The sequence below is a fragment of the Solanum tuberosum genome, unplaced genomic scaffold (genome assembly GCF_000226075.1).
Source record: "Solanum tuberosum cultivar DM 1-3 516 R44 unplaced genomic scaffold, SolTub_3.0 scf00530, whole genome shotgun sequence".
NCBI lineage: Eukaryota > Viridiplantae > Streptophyta > Magnoliopsida > Solanales > Solanaceae > Solanum > Solanum tuberosum.
Window position 1 is genome coordinate 22196 of NW_006239448.1, and position 18878 is coordinate 41073.

Genomic DNA, 18878 nt, shown 5'->3' on the forward strand with positions numbered 1-18878 from the left:
GTAAAATTGGAAGAATATTTTAAAAATAGTTTTGAAGATTGAAAAATTAAGTTAATTTGAAAAATGAAAAAGGGCTCAAAGCTTCAGTTAATATGGAAGGGAGGGAGTAATGACTAAAATTTGAAGAGAACTTAAAAAACAAAAAAGAAGATGAAAGGGAAAAGAAACAGAAAATTTAGTTAAAGTTAAAGAGGAGCATACCTGGAATTGTAAATTTATTGAAAGGATGAAGAACAATAAGTATTTTTCTGCAAGCCCCGAGAAAACTAAAAGAAACGGTTAGTCTTTGTCAAGGAGTGGAGAGACAGTACAATAACGATATCATCCATGAAGTTCAGTTCTGAAATAGAACTGAAAAGGAATCTGAGCAAAAAAAAATTAAATGGCCTGTGACGCACAAAAGTAATTTTAGCTTTTAGCACCATATATATCCCATGTCTTCTCAAAATTATCAAGAACAACTTCTTATAAGGCTATAGTCAATTAGCTGTGATATTCCTAGAAATAGAGTAGCAAGAATATTATGTTTTCTCCTTAGCAATGAAAAATAAGACTTCTCATAGTATTTCTTCCTTGTAAATATCTGAAATTTCTCTTTCTGACCAAAGACATAATACACAAAAGAAGACAGAGTTGTTTACTATCAGCAGGTGCTATACCGAATCTCAAATTATTATAATAACAAACAAAATATCTAAAATACAAAATATAACCCTGGAAAAAGTCGAATATAAAAATATATACTTCAAACGTCTCACTAATAAATGATTCCATTGCCCTTCTATATGTTGCACTCAGAACTTCAGTCATTGTCCCTCCAACATTTTTGTCGTAATCCAGATCTATGAATGAGTATTTTACATTATCAAGAAATTTAAATGTCAATGATCCGATCCTATAGCATTACGCTCAAACATAATTACTTATACTTTGTGGAAACAGAAAATGTCAAAGCTTTATTTATATTTGAAAATAAATAAATGGAATTGTAAGCAAGCATAAATACCTAGTGAGCTTCGAGCAATAAGCAAAATAAGATGCATTCAAAAAAAGAAACAACATTTTTTACTTGCTAAGATCAAGGCAGGCACAAGTAATCTCCGAACAGTAAGTTCTGTCCGTCTAGGATAAAGTATAAAGGATGGCAAACACATGTCAGGCCACCCAGCAATGCCAATACTGATGAATCGTTATGAGCATTGCATATTCATAAATGGTAATATTGTCAACATAACTAGATCTTTGAGAAAAAAGTATTGACTCCCAACAAAGAGAATATATAGCTCTCATAGACTGTACATAATTTATTTTTGTGGGAAAACGGCTACAAAGCAGAAAGCAAATTGGTTGAAAGGAAGAAAATAGAGAAACTTAATAGCAAGAGGCAGACACAGAGAATTGTCGCAAAAGCAACCAAAATCATGTCTAGAAAAACATAATTAAGCGGATTTGCAGCTTTTACAAAAAGATTACTAAATTTAAAATTAAAACTGTACATTGCAGGATGAAAGTTTTAAGTGTGGTACCATTCAGAACACATGAAAATACCACTATTATATCTTGGTAGATGTTTATTAATATACAAAAATCAACATTAGACTTTGAAATTTACTCAACATGTGGTTACCCTAGGCATATTGACACCGCGGTAGTCAAGGAAACTCCATTCTACTTGCATTGTGAAATTGACAATTTCACTTTTGATGTAGTCAATAAAAGCTACGATTTGTCTGGGTTTATTTTCTATTTCAATATGCTCAAAAGTGGAAGCTTAAATAAGGTCAGAGTGCCAAAAACTACAACTTTGAATATCATTTTATATTTGCGGTGCTGCAGCACTTCAATTAGTATCATACTAGAATTAGTGCCACACCACTTCAATGATATCATCCAAGAATAAGTTATCGTAACTCAACTCCATTGTACCTATGTATCTTCAATGATGTATGAGCAAATCACGATTTGCATGCATACAGGATGATCGGAAATCCACAAGAGACAACTCAAAAGAATAGACAAATTAATGGATACCAAAAAGAGGAACTAACATATAAGTACATCGCAAAAGGAGCAGTAAGTGAGTACTATAATCAGTAAAAGATTGTCAAAAAATCTCACCAAAACAAAGAGCTCCACCTTAAAGATGAACCACTACAAAGATTACCTCATGAACAATAAATGACAGTAAGTGAGTACTATAATCAGTAAAAGATTGTCAAAAAATCTCACCAAAACAAAGAGCTCCCACCTTAAAGATGACCACTACAAAGATTACCTCATGAACAATAATGAAAATCTTATGTCAGTTGTTAAATTAGGTCTTAGGCCTAACTCACACCCTAAAAGCTAGCTCAAAGGAAGGAGGATTGCCCAAGCCTTATAAGGAGTCCACCCATCTCATTAACCACCGATGTGGGACTTTTGTCATTCTTTAACACCCCACCTCACGCCCAGTGCTTAGCATCTGGTGCGTGGGCAATTTTGATTTTGGGGGTCCAAACATCGGGTGAGACGGGCCCTGCTCTGATACCTAATTTAACATTAGTGAGGTAATCGGAAATAGAGGAACGAAGAACTTTAATTACCATTAATCCACTAGTGGAATCTAAGATAAGAGGTGGGTTCATCGAGAAACAGAATAATTGGGCCATGCAAGATATGAATTCTGATTGGCGAAATTCACGCCAATATAAGAGGCACTATCCCACCACAATACATATATGCCAATATCGCCAACAGGTTGAAGCTTGTCTTCAAGAAAGTGATAAGCCTCCTTTCTTATATTTGAGTAAAGGGATTCATTAATATAATAATAGAGGAAAGATTCTCTTCTTCAAGCATTAAGTTAAGGAGTTTGTCTCGGACAAAGCCCTTTCTCTCTAATACTTGAAGTTCGAAATACTCTTGATAAAAAATCGAGCGGAACGCAAAGGAGGAATATGTTCACACTGAACTTAGATTGCATTAAGTATCATATAAACTCAGTGTCACACTACACGAGTACTTATACTTAGCAAACAATCTAAGTAACTATCAAACAAACACGATGATTCAAACTTTTGAACAAATTAAAGATGGTGGTTCTAAATGACCTGATGAGTTGTAAAATTCCTTTTCAAGAGTTTTTGCTCTAAAATAGAATCAATTTAGACAAAGTTAAGAAATTATGGACTTCACATTATGTATTCCTATAACCTAATAAAGGTGCTAAAGAGGCATGATAAAGGTGGTAACAAGATGTGCTAGGAAGAAGGATGTACACAAAAACCTATTTAAAACAGGTCAACAATTAGAAACTCTAAACCTCTCAAACTTTAGAGTCCATGGATCCAAGAACCTCAAATTCTCTGAGCAATAGACAGAATACATATTTTTAACAGATATGTTGTGGACTATTAGGAGCTTCCAACTGGACCCACTATGTTATGCCCTCTAGTATGAAGTTCTCTTTTCAGAAAACCTTCGAATAACAATAGCTTGCAACAATCTAACTATCTAAGCAAGGTGTTTATAGTAAAAATAATCGGTCCATTAAAGAATTTTTGAGGGAGAAAATTGAAGTCAATAAGACACATCTTCAATGCTAGTGTATCTGATAAATGCTCAAAATAATCACACTTAAACCATGAAGTCCAGTTAATCGATTAAAGCTTGATCCCTAGCCCTCTTCTTTGTCTTTGACAGAGTTCGTGGATGTCGAGAATCATCCAGGTGAGAAATATTTACTCAACTGCTAATGATTTAAGAAATTAGCAGACCCTCAAGACAGAACCATAATTTCACAAGGGTGAGTTCAGCGCTAAAAAACTTAGTACAGGACCTATCAAGCTTAAATGCTCTCAATTTATATAGATATCACACAAATCAACTTATTCCCACCATATTTGCACACTATTGTGGCATTAGTTGAAGCAGACATGTCTTAAAGAAGAGAAATAATAAGATTTTACCAATCTCTTTGTCATTTTCTGTAGCGATAATAGAGAGAGCAACCCTGGATTTGGTCTTGCTCTTCTTCTTCTCAAGTTTCAAACTTTTTGACAATTGATTAACCCAGAGATTGTTATTTAAACTCCCTCTGAGCTTCTCCCCAAAAACCTCCTTCTCTCCATTGTTTAAGATGTCAACACTCACCCTCCCCATATATACACTTCTGCAGACAATCTAAAAATCATCAAGCCCTCAAGATTGAGACTTATCAATGGGTCCAAATCAAGTAAATGTACTCTAATCCCAAAAAAATGGAAAACTACAACTATTCTCTAAGCAACCAAGAAAAGTATAGAATACAAAAAGAAAATAACTTTAAAATATGTTCAGTGACCACATTCAAGTAGCATGTTTGAAAACATAGCATGGAATTTCTATCACTGAACTATCTACCTTGTGTTTTATTTGTTCCATTATAAGATTATGAACTAACATGTGTGTGCTCTAAAATATACCAAGCCAATCTCGATTGCAACTACAAACATGAACATATGCTTTCTCATTAGACTATTTTAATCGATTGTATATGTCGACCTACACTACTATGCTTCTTATCTTCTGAATAACATCCTCTTTGTGTTATAGTTTAGCGGGATGTATACACAAAATGACTTAAAGATGAACAGACGTCTATCTTGTTACCTATGAACCTCCCTCAAAGCATGCAATGAAAGTTGCCATAGAAGTTCAACAAACCTGCAGTAAACATGTGAAATATATAATGGCTATAATGTTTACTCTTGACACATCAGCATGCAAACTTCACCTTAAAGGGTATGAATTAAACTTATATGAGTGTGTTAACGGAAAACGAAACATGTACTATCTACTATCTAGCTCGACCACTCACAAGAGGAATCATTTCCTGCTCCAAAAAATTTTCACTTCGATGATCTGTTTCCTTTCCTTGTATATAAGCTTCTCTTGCCCCGTATATACTAACACATTGGCCGTCAAAAAATAAATGGATTTTGGCTCATTTATCTCCAAAACTTGCTGCTGAAATTTTTGGGGATTTTGATCCATTTTTTATTGTTGTATTCAATGTATACAACTACTATATATCATGTATATTTTATTGTATATCATGTTTACAACCTATTTTTTCACTTCGAAGATCTGTATATTAGCTTCCCTTGCCCTGTATATAAACTTCTCTTCCCCTGTATATACTAACAAAATGGTTGTCAAAAAATAAATGGAATTTGTCCCATTTATCTCCAAAATCTGCTGCTGCAATTTTTGGGGGTTTTGACCAATTTTCTGTTGTTGTATACATGTATATGACTACTATATATCATGTATATTCTACTGTATATCATGTATAGATCCTATTTTTCACTACTAACAAAATGACTGCCAAATAATAGAGATGGGCTTTGGCTCATTTATCTCCAAAATCTACTTCTGAAATTTTTGGAGCTTTTGACATATTTTCTGCTATTGTATACAATGTATACGATTACTATATAACATGTATATTCTTCTCTATATCATGTATGCAACCTATTTTTTTCACTCCGAAGACCTGTATATTCACTTCTCTTGCCTTGTATATAAGCTTCCCTTGCCCTGTATATACTAACAAAATGGCTGTAAAAAAATAGATGGATTTTGGTACATTTATCTCCAAAATCAGCTGCTGAAATTTTTGGGGTTTTTGACCTATTTTCTGTTGTTGTATACAATGTATACGACTGCTATATAACATGTATATTCTGATCGATATCATGTATATAATCTATTTTTTCACTCTGAAGATCTGTATATTAGCTTCTCTTGCCTTGTATATAAGCTTTTCTTGCCCTATATATACTAACAAAATGGCTGCCAAAAAATATATCATTTTGGCCCAATTATATCCAAAATCTGCTGCTGAAATTTTTGGTGCTTTTGACCCATGTTCTGCTGTTGTATACAATATATACGACTGTTATATATCATGTATATTCTGCTGTATATCATGTATGCAACCTATTTTTTCACTCCGAAGACTTATATATTAGCTTCATTTGCCCTATATATATAAGCTTTCATTACCCTGTGTATACTATCAAAATGGCTGCCAAAAAATAGATGGATTTTGGCCCATTTATCTCCACAATCTCCTGCTGAAATTTTTGGGGCTTTGACCTATTTTTTGCTATCGTATACCATATATACAACTGCTATATAATATGTATATTCTGCTCTATATCATGTATACAATCTATTTTTTCACTTCGAAGACCTGTATATTAGCTTCTCTTGCCTTGTATATAAGCTTCCCTTGCCCTGTATATACTAATAAAATGGTTGCCAAAAATAGATGGGTTATGGCTAGAGGTGTCAAATGGGCGGATTGGGTTGAAATTGAAGATATGAAAATGGGTTGAAATAGAAATCGGATTGGGTCTTGACCCTCTCAAGTTTACATTGGGCTCAAATGGGTTGGGTTCAAATGGGCTAAAAAACGGGTTGGATCTTGACCCGATTAATTTCAATAATTTTAACATAGTGATATTTAATTTTTATAATCACAATTCGAATTTCAACTCATGATTCTTTTTATAAAAAGTAACAAATGGATAGATAAATCCTAAAAGATGTTAAATAGATAATAATTCATACCTTTAATATAGGAACATATCTTAGTAAAAAGTTTTAAAACGGGTTGAAATTGGAGATTGAATCGGGCTCAATTGAGGATTCTCTTAAATTAGGTTAGGCTTGAATGAGTTGAGATTGAACCCAATTTAAATTATCTTGAGCCTAACCCTTAAAATTCTGGGCTGGTTGGGTGGGTTACCTATGTTTGGGTTCATTTTTGACACCCCTAGTTATGGCCCATTTATCTCCAAAATCTGCTGCTAATTTTTTTGGGGCTTTTGACCTATTTTCTGCTGTTATATACAATGTATACGACTGCTATATAATATGTATATTCAGTTGTATATCATGTATACGACCTATTTTTTCACTCTAAAAACCTGTATATTAGCTTCATTTGTCCTATATATAAGCCTCCATTTCCCTGTATATATTATCAAAATGGCTGCCAAAAAAAAAAAGTTTTGGCCCACTTATCTCCAAAATCTGCTGCTGAAATTTTTGGGGATTTTGACCCATTTTCTGCTGCTGTATACAATGTATACGACTGCTATATAACATGTATATTCTTCTCTATATCATGTATGTAACCTATTTTTTCACTCCGAAGACATGTATATTAGCTTCTTTTGCCTTGTGTATAAACTTCCCTTGCCCTGTATATACTAACAAAATGACTGCCAAAAAATAGATGAGTTTTGGCCCATTTATATCCAAAATCTGCTGCTGAAATTTTGGGGCCTTTTGACGTATTTTCTGCTGTTGTATACAACATATACAACTTCTATATATCATGTATATTTTGTTGTATATCATGTATACAATCTATTTTTTCACTCTAAAGACCTGTATATTAGCTTCACTTGTTCTGTATCTAAGTTTCCATTGTCGAAAAGTGTGAGGATGTCTCGATGACATTGGGCCTTAGACCCAACGAGAGGATGCAAGGAAAAGAATCCACAATGGACTCGGATGGAATTCATGCGAGAAGAAAAGAGGAATATAATTAATGCCCATAACAGAATATAAAAGAAATTAATGCAGTACAACATTTTTTAAATTATGACAAATAACATAGAGGAGAATGATTACCGTGGTCGATTAAGAAATAAAGAGCATAGATTTCTCAAACGAGAGACTAACAACATGTCTATATACATGATTGAACTAGAACACCGGTATCAACAACGATGAAGAAACAACCATAAACAACAACTAACTGTGGCTCTTTGCCCAGACAACGTCCTAAACGTAGGAAAGATTGGAGCAACATGAAACGCCGATATCAATTTGGTAAAATACAATTAACACATAACCAACCTATTTTAAATAATGCTAAATGAGGTATCCCAATCTCACATAATTAATAAGTTGTGAAGCTAGACCTATACAATCACTTCAACAAAATCCAATTTCTTACACAAATATTACTACAACATATATATTATACATCAATAAACAATCACTAAGATAATGACAAATAATATGAATAGAGACTATAACAAAGATAATTACACCACATAAACATTTAAAGCATTTACTAAATCCAAAATCTTCTAATGACAGACTAAGTTCACTAAAAAAATTCAGAAAATAATCCTTGAAAAGTATTGATTAGGTACAATGAAAAAACATCGAAGCAAACTCAAGTACTTTATTTAATACCAATGGTGACAAACACTTATTTAAATGCTATCCTAAGACAAAGTGAAACAGAGCAAGATAGATTAAAACTTATGATCAAAGGCTATGAAAGCAATTCACAAAAAATGATTTCATCATTAAGAGCACATTGCTGCTTGGAGAAAAAGAGTCATACAATTCACTTTTATGATACACACATATTCAAAAAATTATGATTCACAGGATGACAAAGATTAAACTCAAAGGCGTTAGAGGCTAAAACATATACGAAAAGAGTTCAAGCTAAATGAAAGCCACAAACATCGCGAATCGCGATAAGATGTTTGAATAATAAATAGACCAACTTTAGACATATCGTGAAGTTGGAAGTGTGGTGGGCTGAAGCCTGAAGGAAACTTTATGAAAGAGTGGACTGGTAATTGGAATTGGGTCGATTGCTAATAGTGAGTTGTGTTGGGCTGAAAATTGGCCCAAATTTGGTCTTTTAGAGAGTTTGAAGGTGAGGTAAGAAAAGGAGTTGAACTTGTAATTAAGAAATAGCCAATGATATAGTCAAATGAAGTTAAGGTTGTAGCCAGATTGGTTTAATTTAGTAAATTCGGTTTAGAATTTAGATAAGATGATATTGATTCATTAAGAGGCTTCTTAATCTTAATGAAATAAAATAATTGACTTATTTATAAACTAATTAACTCGAAAACATAAACTATTGAATAATTAAACTAATCAAAACATTTAAGTAGAAAAAAATAAAATCTTTTTGAAATGATGATTGAATATTCATAAAATGTACTAATTATATATATTATTTTAAAATTCCAAAAGTGACAAAATTACATAACTTGACTAATTTGAATTTTATAAAACTAATTATTTTAAGTCGTTTGAAAAGTTAAAGAAGCTCAATGATCAATTCATATTGTGGAGGGAAAAAATTGGGTATCAACAATTATACTGCCAGTATACGACAATATACAAGATTTTCATATTTTATTTTTTATAAATATATTTTAAAAATTGATATACAATAGTATACACCCAATTTTTAAAAATATGTATATACTCATTTACAATAATATATAATATTATACGTTATTATACAAGATACGAACTTCATCTTCTTCCTTGAACCCAACATCATATTCATCCAAAACTACCTCACATCACCCAAAATTTCATATTTAGGATCCTCATTACTTAACTCATTTTTCTGCAACAGTTTGTACTCAAAAAATGAAGCTTATTTGTGGAAATTCGATTTTCAAATTTTGAAGCTCCGGTTTCAATAATGGTCGTCTATTATTTCAACGAAACATTAATAGTACTTCATAGTAACTCTAGTAAAGGAGATAAAACAATGACTTATTATATAAATTTCTCCAAAACAGGGGTCATTATTAATGACCCAAACAATATACATACATACATATGAAATCATTCATTTCACTCCAAACAAGCAAAACAAACAACTCAGTTAATTTCACATATGCAAATAAAGGCTGATCAGTTAAAAACACATGAACATGAGTCGGGTATCATAAACTAGAGGTAACAGAGGAAAATAACAAGAAGTGTTGAGAACGATTCTCTAAGTCTGATTGGTTTAAAGGGAGTTTCTAAACAAGACTTTACATCTACAACATAAGGAGAGGAGAACAAACTAATTATAAACAAGGTAGCATCAAGACAAGGCAGAATTAAAGTCATGTATCACAAATGCATATTTTAGCACCACGATTCGAGATAAATCAATCAATGCATCATACAAGGCCTAATTGAAAATCATGCTAAGGAAGTCAGATTTTTTGAAGCACACCAAAGCTAGAGCAGATGAACCTAAAATTAGGTGACTATGAAGTTCGAAACAGCCTATTAAGACATGCTTATTGACTGCGACAACAAAATGAAACACATGACTTGCCGAAATGAGCAATAATCTTTGTCGAATAGATTCAAACAAACAACCAGAATAGAACAAAAGAGGTTACATTCTAACTTAGCTTGTAAAGAAACAGAGACAATTAAATTTAAGTTTTCAATCCTTAAAAGGTTCAGTTATACATAAAAATATGATCCCTAAACTATAGAACTATGTCGTATCAACAATATGGGCACTGAAGAGCACCCGTCAACATCCAGTCAAGGATGCAGTCATGGTGATATATGTGGCCGCAAGGAAGAACTCGTAAGAGTCTTACCTCATCAAACTCGGCCGTACATATAGCACATGTGTCAAAATCTCCACATCTCTCATCCCATAATGGGATCAATAGAAATGTGTCGACAATGACACTCGGCTCATGGTGTGGCTCCACAGGTGGAGGAGCCTGTTGCGCCTCCGACGCCTGTGGAGGAGCCTGTTGCGCCTCTGGCGCCTGTGGAGGAGCATCGTCGTTTGCCTCTCGGCAGCAACGATGACAGTAACGAGTGAAAAAACAAATGAAAACAATGGAAATAGCTAAAAGAGCATAAAAATAGTACAACGCTGGTGGTGTCTTCACAGGCTCTGACCAGTACCTAGTCTGTCTGATCTCCGCCTCAATATGCCACGGCAAAATCAGCACCAGACACACCTACATATAAGAATTGTTCAAAATTAAAGTGTTAAATGTGTAGATGACACATATATATATTCACATCTAATTGTTGGTGCCTACAGGCTATCTGCTGAAGCATTCAAGATGATGAAACCCAATTGTTGAGGGTGGAAGCCCATGCCATACCCATAAGGCGTTTGACAAAAAATCAAAAGAGGAAGGCAGATTCCATCATCATCAATCTTCTTGCTCCGTAATCTTTAAATCTTCTTTCATTATATTTTGTTTATTAATTCCGTTTTTTTATCATTATCATCCCCTTAGGGATGAACTGAATTTCATTCTCTAAAAATAAGTGTATTTATCTTCTTCTGTTTTAACATACTCTGTTTTAGTTGTTGTTTTCCTTTGGGTATATGTATGTGTTCTTGTTCTTTTGAAAAAACTTAAGAAGCTATTTTCTTTTGTCCCAAAAACTGAACAACATATTACTTTTGGATAGTTCAGTGGAGTTAAAAAACTTAAGAAGCTATTTTCTTTTGTCCCAAGTTTTCTCATGATTTGCAAAAGGAACCTCCATGAAACTCTATCATGGGATTTAGACATGTCCAGTTTAAGGATGACATTTAAACCCTTCTTGTCTCTGGTCATGTTATGCATCATTTCCTGTGCTAGCATGATGTTATCAGTGATAGATCTACCTTTGATGAAGCCAGACTGATTAGGAGAAATGAATTTTGGAAGAATCGAAGTCAGTATGGTATTTAAGCATTTTGGAAATGATTTTGGAGGAAACATTTGCAAGGCTGATAGGTCTATGCTCAGAAAGAGACTCAGGGTTGTCTACGTTAGGAATCATGACAATGCAAGTGTGAGTCATGTATCTAGGTAGATCATTTCCAGAGAAGAAATAGCAAACCATAAGAAGTAGATCTTGAGCAATGATGTCCCAAGATTCCTAATAGAAATCAGCTGTAACTATTAGAACATGATTTATTACTGCTTAATTCTTATAGTTACTGTTGTATAGGTAGATTATTTACTGTATTATTAGTTATTCTGTTTCCACTATTCTAGGAGTCTAATATTTTATTTTCCATAATCTCTGGATAGTTTCCACCGTAGGAGGGACTGTAGGAGGGACTCTGTTAGTTTGCTGATGTATATAGTTCAGTTTATAACTGATTAAGAAAGAATCGTTTGCTTCATCTTGCTCAAGTCATTATATGGTTTCAGAGCTCTCGTCTTAACTTTCCCGATTATTTTTTTTCGATCCTCTGACTACCACCGCAAATTCTCTCTTAACATGCCTGAGAACGTCCAAAATGCGGACTCCACCACTAGCAGCAACTCTAACGTTGTTGTTCAGTTTAATCCTGAGTCCCAGCTGCCGATAAATCTTGTTGGCAGCCATAACTTTCCTACTTGGAAGGCCCAGATTTCCATGCTCATGCACGGGCACAATCTGTTTGGCCATCTTGATGGCTCTTCCCCAGCTCCTTCCACAACTATCACACAAAACAATAGAGACGTCGCAAACCCAGCCTATAGCCTTTGGTTCCGTTAAGATCAATTGATCCAGAATGCCATCATGGCTTCTGTCGATCCGACAATTGCTGTAACTGTAGCTGCTGCCTCATCTGCTCAACTTGATTGGGACTCTCTGCATCTTACTTATGCCAACAAGTCCCAAACACGAATATTTAGCCTTCGTGACCAGCTCGCGCGTCTATCAAAGGACTCCCGCCCAGTAGCCAATTATCTCCATCAAGTGCGCTCTTTCTACAACGAGCTCGCTACAGCTGGAGCTACAATCACCAACGATGAACTGGTGGTGAAAATTCTGAGTGGTCTTGGGTCCGATTTTCGTGAGATTTCCGCTGCAATTCGAGCAAGAGATTCTATCATCTCTTATGATGAGTTGTATGCGAAACTAATTGATTATGAGCTCTTTCTCTGGTGAAAATTCTGAGTGGTCTTGGGTCCAATTTTCGTGAGATTTCCGCTGCAATTCGAGCAAGAGATTCTATCATCTCTTATGATGAGTTGTATGCGAAACTAATTGATTATGAGCTCGTTCTCAAACATGAGGAAGTGAAGAAAGAAAACAGTGCCTTAACTGCTGCTATGGTAACTCACAACAAATCCATCAATTCCAACAATCGCACTGTTCGTCGACCCAACAGCACATCACAATGGCGTTCCAGCAATCGTACAACTGCTCATGCGCAAGGGCGTTACATCAATAACCTTGTTCGCTGTCAGTTATGCAATAAATAGGGTCATACTGCTAATGTTTGTCGGTCACAGTCTCACAATCATTTAGAGGCAAAGGCAAATTTTCTTTCAGGTAACCAAGTTGCAGAAAATCAATGGATTGTTGACTCCGGTGCTACTCATCATGTCACAAAAGAGTCTACCAATCTGGATGAATATCATGGTTCAGAAGGCATAGCTATGGGCGACGGTAAAAGAATTTCAATTACTCATCATGGTTATACTGAATTAGTTGCATCAAATAATGCTTTTAGACTAACTAATACTTTGTGTGCACCTGCTATCAAACAAAACATTCTTTCGGTATCAAAATTTTGTCAAGATAATCTGACATCCATTGAATTTTTCCCGTTTTCTTTCTTTGTGAAGGACTTAAAAACGCGGGCGCCGCTGGTCTCCGGTCGGAATAGGAATGGACTCTATGAGTGGCCCAATTTCACTGTTAATAAACCTACTGTTCAAGTTGCCACTACAACGGTTCCTCGTCAAGTCTGGCACCGTCGCCTTGGCCATCCCCATTCAAGAATCTTGAATTTTGTTTTGAATAAGTTCCCTTCCAGTTTCATCCCTGAACAAGTTTACTTTCTGTAATTCTTGTTGTTCAAATAAAGTTCACCGTTTTCCATTCAATTGCTTATCTCTAATTAGTACTGCTCCACTGCAACTCCTTTGTAGTAACTTGTGGGGTCCATCGCCTGTCCTTTCAATTGATAAAAAATGATATTATTGTGTTCATTGATCAGTACACCAAGTATATTTGGTTGTACACTCTTAAGACATATTTTCTAAGTTTCATCCCTTAGTGGAAAACTATTTTAAGCAAAAAATTGTCTCTCTGTATACTGATGGAGGAGGTGAATATAAAGGTCTTGATCCGTATCTCACTTTAAATGGAATTGAACACCTTGTATCACCTCCTCATACACCTTAAAGAGTGGCCATCGCGGAGCGTCGTCATCGGCACATTGTTGAAACTGCCAAAACACTTTTACACAAGGCATCCCTCTCTTCAAGTTTTGGTCGTTTGCTTGTCAACATGCTGCTTATTTTATTAATCGATTGCCTACCCAGCTTTTAAACAATACATCTCCATATGAAAATTTGTTTGGTGTTGCACCCAGATATGACTCACTTAGAACTTCTGGTTGTCTATGTTACCCATGGCTTAAGCCTTACGCCAATCATAAGCTTGAGCCTAGGTCCACTCCATGTGTCTATCTGGGATTCTCCCAAGTTCATTATGCACACCAATGTTTTGATCCCATTAACTCAAAATTGTTCATCTCACGCGATGTAAAGTTTTTTGAAAATATTTTTCCCTTTCACACAATATTCCCACATCTTAAAAATAAATCTTTTACGCTTGCGTGGGAAGTTGTTGGCACACCTACAGATTCTCAAACTCAAACTCTTTCGCATGTTATTTCACCACTTCCTTCTCCTCTTCCTGTTCGAGACATTTCTACCAGTGGCCAAACTTTGTGAGTCCTCTCCACCGACCAGAATCATGTGCATCCCTCAAGTTCAGGTAATTCACTTTCCCCTGCTTCTTTGCAACAACCCCATGATACAACCCCTAATCTTATCACCTACCAGCGCCGAAACAAAACACAAATTTTGTCACCTGCTTCTACAACCTATCCTACACAACCAGCGAGCTTGCCTTCAAATCCTGTAACCTCATCACCTCCTCCACCCCCGCCTTCTCCTCCAACCCGCCCAACAACCCGATCACAAAACAATATTTTTTGCCCTAAAAAACCATTTACTTGCCTTATCCAACTTCCTGCCAATGTTGCCCCTCATACCTTAAAGCAGGCTCTTAAACACTCAGAGTGGAGGGCAGCTATGAAAGCTGAAATTGATGCGTTAATTCAGAATCAAACATGGGAATTGGTTCCTAAAGATTCTAATAAGAATGTTGTTGATTGTAAGTGGATTTACAGGATCAAAAAGAAAGTTGATGGTTCTGTTGACAGGTACAAAGCTCGGTTGGTTGCTAAAGGGTTCACTCAGCGTCCAGGTCTTGACTACCACTGCACATTCAGTCCGGTTGTCAAGCCTACGACAGTTCGAATTGTTCTTACACTTGCAGTTCGGCACAATTGGGTTTTACATCAACTGGACATCAACAATGCTTTCTTACAAGGCCCACTTGAACAAGAAGTTTTCATGAAACAACCACCTGGATTTGAGAATGCATCTCATCCCTCACATGTTTTTCGTTTGTGTAAGGCTATTTATGGTCTCAAGCAAGTACCTCGTGCTTTTGTACAATGAACTGACATCCTATCTTTTCTGTTTGGGGTTCGTCAAGTCTCACTCTGATCCTTCTCTCTTTGTTCGCAATGACTCATATGGTGTTGTGTATATTTTAGTCTATGTTGACGACATCATCCTTACAGGAAACAGTTCTTCACTAGTTCATCAGGTTATCTCTTCTTTGGCTTCCCGTTTTTCCCTTAAAGATCTTGGCCCTTCTATCCTACTTTCTTGGAGTTGAGGTTCATCAAGATAGCGAAGGACTTCTATTGTCACAAGCAAAATATGTTTCAGATCTACTCCATGACCTTTTGATGCAAGACTGTAATGGTGTTTCCACACCCATGAGCTCTTCTGAAAGTCTTATGCTAAATCATGGTACTCCATCACATGATGCTACTGAATATAGAAAGGTCATCGGAAAGTTGCAATACTTGCTTTTACTAGGCCTGATGTTTCTTACTCAGTGAATAAATTGTCTCAATTTATGCATGCCCCATCTGAAGCTCACTGGAGGGCTGTTAAACGCCTCATTCGATATCTCAACAGCACTGCTGATTATGGCATTAGAATTACTCAAAGCAACAGTCTTAACCTCTCTGTGTTTTCTGATGCTGACTGGGCTGGAAACCTCTCTGATCGCAGTTCCACCACAGGTTATATTGTTTTTCTTGGGCTTACTCCAGTTAGTTGGTCATAAAAAAAACAACGTGTCATTGACCGCTCGTCCACTGAAGCAGAGTACCGCACTGTTGCTAGTGCAGTTGATGAGACCACTTGGGTGAAAAATCTTCTCAAGGAACTTCATGTCAAAATTCTCACACCACCTACCATTTTCTAGTGACAACCTTGGTGTCACCTACTTATGTGAGAACAATAATCTGCACAGCCGCATGAAGCTTATCGCTGTTGACTTCCACTATGTTCGCCAGCAGGTTAACGATAAACGCCTTACATTCAAGCACATTCCTAGTTCTGACCAGCTGGCTGATTCTCTCACCAAACCGCTTCCAAGAACCTCATTTCATTACCATTTGTCCAAGCTAGGTGTTGTTCCACTCCATCTAGCTTGAGGAGGGTGTATTAGAACACTATTTATTACTGCTTAATTCTTATAGTTACTGTTGTATAGGTAGATTATTTTACTGTATTATTAGTTATTTTGTTTCCACTATTCTAAGAGTCTAGTATTTTATTTTCCCTGATCTCTAGATAGTTTCCACCGTAGGAGGGACTCTGTTAGTTTGCTTGTGTATATAGTTCAATTTGTAACTGATTAAGAAAGAATCGTTTGCTTCATCTTGCTCAAGTCATTATAGTAACTTCATCAGGTCCAGGAGCGGAATTTGGATTAAAAGAAAAGACAATATCCTCCAGCTCTGCAATATCAGGCATTCTGGTATGATGATGATTATCCTGCACGGAGATCACACTTTGAATACAATCCAGGCTCCTAATATCCTTAACATGATTATTTTCAGTGAAAAGATTCTCATAGAAAGTGACAGCCTCCTCAGCTATCTGATCCTCATCTTCAATCCATTGTCCTGACTGGTCTTTGATCCTGAGAATATTAAAGCTTTCTTCTTTTTCTATTGAACGATTTAGTATTTAGATTTAGACACCTTCTTTAGCCCATTGAAAGTTTGCTTTCTGTCTCCAGTAAGATTCTTGATTTTTTCAGGTGCTTAGTCAGTTCTGCCTTCTTTTTGTTCAGCTCAGCTCAGCTCTAGATTGATCATCATTAATGGTTAAACATTTATCTTCTAGAATTGCGATCTCATTTTCCAGATGTTTTGTATCAGTAAAAATATCTCTCAAGACCCAAAGAGAGTTTAGAGCATGTCTGTTTAAGTTTCTGATGAAACTTCTAGAAAGATATTACTGTTCCATGCCTCTTGTACCCATCTTGTTTAGTCCAAAGATTCAAAAAACCTAAAATACTTGATAGAAGGAACTTTGGCAGTATGAAGATTGATTAGTAATGGAGCATGATCAGAGTCCACTCTAGGGAGATGTACCAATGATGAGTTTGGAAATTTTGTAGCCCATATATGATTATTATAAAGAGCTCTATTAAGCCTTTTCCAAATTATCTTTTCGGAAGCCCAATCATTGCACCAAGTATGAATTGGACCAGAATACCCCATATCAATTAAGTCACAATCCACAATGCAATTAATAAAAGGCATAGCTTTTTGAGGTCTGCCTCCTTGCTTCTCTGAAGCTTCAATGATACAGTTGAAATCCCCAAAAATACACCAAGGCTGGTTAATAGAGTTGGCCAGTCTTCTAAGATCATCACACAATGGTTCTCTTGGCTTAGATTCAGTCTTAGCATATACTATAGAGAAGACACTCAAAATGCCATTGTCACCCTTCAGAGAACATGAGCTGCTCCTGGTCATCAACTATAGTACAATCCAGAGAGTCATTGCAAAATAACCAAATCTTGTTGTTGATATATATTGTGAGAAGCCCAAAGCTCTTTTGTTATTGTGAAGCTTTAGGTTCCAAAATAGCTATAAAAGAATTGTTATTGGATACTAATAGGAATTTCAGTCGATCTCTAGAGCAGTTCTAATTCCCCTAATATTCCATATAAGTGTACTAATGATGCCCCTAATATTCCATTTAAGCCGTTTTGTCGATGTCAGTTTGAGGATAGAGAAGAGAGAATATTTTTTCGTTATTATTAGCTAACTAGTGATGGACGTTTAACTAAACTTTCACATGGTTAAATTCCGTAAAATAGAGCATGCAGACACTTCCAAGCAATAGGCATCTCAACGAGGTTGCCACGTGCAATAAATCTAGTTAAATATAAATAGAGGAGGACAAATCAAGTTAAAAGTTAAAAATACAAATGAGTTAGACTAGACGTACCAGTAAAATAGATGCCTTCATCTTTTATTGCAAATTGGGTTAGCTGAGATTAAGAAGCAAAAGGAACATCATGTAACACATGGTTATAGACAAAAAAAAAAAACCACAGAAATATAGTGGATAAAATTTGACGGGAATAGGCTAAGAGAAATCATTTAGGTAAAAAAGTTGACGAATTTCTATTGAATCAACAATGTAAATAAAGACGGTAGTTAATTTGATGTTAAAACCAACCCATTATTGTTTTAAAAAAATAAATAAATAACCCATTATTTTTATCAGGCAGAAAAATATGTTAAAGAAAAAGCGAAATAGTTACCCATAAATTTCAGGACTTCAAATTAACAAATTTAAGGACTTCAAATAGAAAAATTGTAATTAATTATATCTTTGTAAATTAACAAATAATTTTATATAACTATTTTTAGTAATATAAATAATTAATATCGAGATGGAAAAATAATATCAAAATGTTAGAAATAGAATGAATCAAGCAAAAGATTTTGAATTTCATACTTTTCCTGAATAAAATTATTGAAGTATGGAAGTAGAAAATTTGGAACCATTGGTTGAAAAAGAAACCAAAGAAAAAGAAGTTAAAAAAAGTAAGAAAGAGAAAAAAAAAAACGTTAAAAAGAAGAGAGAGAAAAAGAAATTTAGGCCATTTTCTGAAATGGGACCCAACTTTTCACT